The sequence below is a fragment of the Palaemon carinicauda genome, chromosome 15, assembly GCF_036898095.1.
Source record: "Palaemon carinicauda isolate YSFRI2023 chromosome 15, ASM3689809v2, whole genome shotgun sequence".
Taxonomy (NCBI): domain Eukaryota; kingdom Metazoa; phylum Arthropoda; class Malacostraca; order Decapoda; family Palaemonidae; genus Palaemon; species Palaemon carinicauda.
The window spans coordinates 49,745,467-49,749,887 of NC_090739.1; positions in this window are offsets into that span (position 1 = coordinate 49,745,467).

Consider the following 4,421-nt stretch of genomic DNA (forward strand, 5'->3'; position numbering starts at 1 on the left):
GACAATATCCGTCTTCTTTGGTTTTCCATACATGAAATAAACAAATGATTTGATGGTGAATTGTATTTCCTGGGTTATGCAGTTGCCATCACTAAGCTTAGCAAATGAGTTGCAGAACTTGACAGATTTTTCATCAGTACAAATGGTTTCTATTTACCTTTATTTAAGAAAGAGGTCATATAGTCACAGCCAGTAAAGGCGTGAGAGGCAAGCAAGGCATCAATCAATGATATATCCAGTTCACTGATTAACTGCATGATGTTGATGTATCGATTCGTGTTGTTGGTGCTGAGTTCAACATCTATCCACACACTGGGTGCCACGACTACAAGGACCCCATAGAACAAAAGGAGTACAAGGACATTAGTGTCATTGTTTCTGACAACGATGTTCTGGTTAGGAATATGACCCACGTGTCTGCTTCTTGATGTTGACACTACAGGAGATGGACTTCTTCCTGTGCAACTGTTCCGTTCCGTTCTGTGGACTTGTGACAAGTTGCATCAATAGCCAGAAACACTTCATGACCAACGAGAGTACCAGCATTAGATTCATTATGTTATTCCGATGACGAAAATCTGAAGAATGCTGTCTTGAATGCTGAAGAACGTAATGCTTGGTGCCCCTCTCTGGGTCTCTTTTGGTCTGGATCAGTTTTGGAAAAAGCCATCTCTAACACGTGCTGATTTCTTTATGGAGGGTGAATTGTTTGTGTCACATGCAAAATCCACTCTGAATGAGAGAGAGAGCACAACTGTTTCAGCAGTATATTGGTGGGATATTTTGTATTAAGTACAAGAAGATTGTAGGGACAGTAAGAGTGGCATCAGTAGATGTAGGTGGAGTACGCTTGCTGGCCTCCACATACTCCAGTGAAAGAGGACTAGGTGTTAAGGAATAGGACAAACTTTTAGACATACTTATTTTATGCATGATACTGATGCAAAACAGACGTCCAAACAAATCCTGTGTCCCACATAGCTCAACAAACCTTTGGTCCTTGGCTTTGACTTGAGTTTTTACTACAGTTACCACACAATACAAGTTGGAGTCTACTTTGATATGGAAAGGGTTCATTCCTGACACGATATGGCTGAAGCGTTTTGGTGACATCTTCCTTGATGTTGAGACCAGCTTTTTCCAACAAAGCCCCAACAATTGCACTCCAAGCAGATCTGGTGATCATCCATCTACGCCGACAGAATCTGACGTACTAAAGACAGCTATCACTGTTTGCCTTAAGGCTGCATCTGCATTGTTAGTCTGCTCCACCGTCATGTCCACGGGAGTTCTAGAAAAACATCAGTCTGTCTGACGCATTGACAACGCTCCACCATCTAAGACTTGTTTCACAGCTGGATATGTATTTTCTATGTTCAGAAGGGTAAGGTGATAGCAAACCATCCACCCAGAATAGTTTAGCTGACTAGTGGCAAAAACTATTTGACACATCTCTCCAGGCAAGAACATGAATAAATCAAAGTCGTTAGTTCTGCAGGCACGGCTAAATCTGAAAAATCCATGGACACACTCGATATATATATCATCCAGAACTAGGCCGTGCACCTGTGTTCAATAGATAATGTTTCTTAGATGTAAGTTATGTAGTCTGACGTGAAACATGTGATGTCTTCTAATGCTGCTATATCATGAAGCCTTCATCATAACCATCAAGGATCATGGAAGTTGTCTATGCACATTGAGAACAATAATGAAGTGCAGTATCTCGAATACTGTGGCCAACATTGGGTACAGCTGCTTGCATCTGTAAAGTAAAAAAATTAATTGAAAGTGAAACATACCAGTTATAACCTATGACATGCTTGATATTTATCTGAGAGAACACAAACACACATATCACCGCCCAGAGCTAGACCCTTGTAAGTGCCATATAGCTGCCGAAAAGACTTGTAAGTGTCAATTAAGTGACACTCATAAGACTCTTGTTCTGGGGCAGCTATTTAACAGTTATAAGAGTCTTGCTCTGTGGCAGCAATAAGAAGTTTAATGAAGATATGTATTTACCAATTATAGTTCCTTTCAGGAACCCATTCACAGATCTAGCGGCTAGCACTTCAATTTCTGTCGGGATTTCAGGTCCATTGGATACATTGATTATGTACCCAAGTGCAGCAAAGTAGGCCATGAGGATATGAACAGATCCAAAGTATATAAATATGTTGTCGCACAATGGGGCCTCCACAGCTAGATGATATGTCGCCATAGCATAATCTTCACCACATTCACGTCCAACTTTCTGGGATAGCCTCATTGTTTCAGAAATGACGTCAAGCCTTGTTGGTGGCAGATTTATGTTTTCCATATGCCCACTGGCTCGTTTGGGCGGGGGATCAACTGTGACCAAGTCATTCCACCCAAACGACATTGGTGTGAGATTCTCTAGTACAATATTCATCATTCACAACAAGTCTTGATAACAAACACTTGTGAAATTCTGGGGGAGAGGAAAAGTCTTGATCTCATACTGCAAAAAAAATCATCCTCTGGGTCTTCCTATAGGGTTCTATTTGGGTTTGTATCAACATAAGTGTGTGCTTAGACACCTTGGATTTTGAGCTAGTAAGGGATTCCACCTCAGGAGAATCTCTAGAATTTATTACTTGTTCCTCGTCCTTATGTTCTACAATGTTATGGTAACAAATACCCACCGTATCATGGAGTGTACCAGATCCTGTAAGCAACTAATTTTTCTCATCGTAATTGTCCTATGCAAGGCTAGTACAAAACACTTCTACTCCCAGTCATGCTTTTTAAACCAAGGCTCAAGCAGATGTGTTTTCCAGGCTTAATTCTTCCTCTTGTAGTTACAAACATTACATCATCAGACACAGAATGGATAAGTTGCTGCACTATATTATTATCATTTGGTTCAGACATTCCAGTGTAAACCACTTAAAATAAATCTAACACCTCTTTCGGGATCTGTGGTTCACCTGCTTCCAGTGACTCAGGTCTTAGTGGATCCAGTGGAAGATCTACCGCAGTAACCATGATGAGCGATCTCAGATAAAAGGTTGTTTCCTTGATGGAGTTTGTATCAAAGTTTACTCGTTTTATGGCAGCTTCCAAACTCAAGTTATGACGGAATATGATGATTCCTTATTTCTTGCTTCCACTTCCAGTTTTCAGTAGGCCAGCATATTGCTATAAAACTTTCTCACACAAATTCTGTGCAGAGTAGGTGGACTCAGCATCAGACAAATCAGTTAGATAACGAGTATGCAACTCTGTCAACTTTGATAGCTCCTTCATTTTCCACCAAGACCTTTTAAATATAAGCTATCAACAAAATGAAGGCATTGTTGTGGGAATAAAACCTTCAAGAGGCTTCTGTCCTTTGACGCTTCATTAATCATTCAGCTCGATTCAGACACGCTTTGTGGCATGTGTGGTGAAACTTGATATCCTTGGGTATAATTTTTTCACTGCCTACCTTCGTGGGAAGTAAATTGTCTTTTAGCACACAAGCTGCTTCTCTTATACGTGTCTCCTCTTTGTCCATTAATAGGCTATCCAGATACTCTCGCTTTCCTTTTCCAAGTGATTTGGTGACACTGTTGCAGAAGAGACATCTAGATCCATACACACCAGAGGAACTTGCCTTAATATGGTAGACATCGGATAGTAGAAGCTATTGTGTTGTTGATATCGAAGTCTTTGTAGGATCTTGAGTGGTAAGCTACAGTGGCATACCATTGGTCTGGAAGATTTATATTGAAATACCTGGATACTTTGTAAGTTTTCTGCCTTAAACGTTGATCATCTTTCACTTTCTACCAGCTGTGTTCATCAAATATCTTCAACTTACTAATAGATTCCCCATCAACCAAATGCAATGCTCATTTGGGCTCACTACTCATTGCTCTGGGGCTAAGATACTGTAATGTCAGGAGAGAATTTCACATTGATTAAGTTAATATATGTATGTGATTAGCTATTTTATAAGTTTTGTTTGTTAATTAAATGATAGAGACCAAAATTTTAGTGGATTTCATAAAAAGAGGGAGGCTAGCATAGAAACAAAAGAGAGGGTTCGTAGTGGAAAGCCAGTGTGCCCGTTGAAAGTAGACGTAACAAATAGTCCAGCACAGTATCTGAGCTGATTACTCAGCTGAATGAGTCATTACCAAGCAATGCTCGCCGGCAAACCAGAAATAATTACAAGGAAGCAAGTAACAATGACGTCGCCAAGACGCCAAGCTCAGTGTATGAGGTCACCATTACGTCAGAAGAGGGGACCAATAAAACACAAGAACAGGCAAATGACGTCAGGTAATTATCTCCACACCTAGATTGGCCTACTTAAGTGCCTGCATGAAGGAAGAGCACACTCTTTCCTCTCAAGCAATCGCAGTGAACGGTTCCACCTTTCTCCCACATCCTGGGCCATGGCCCCACAC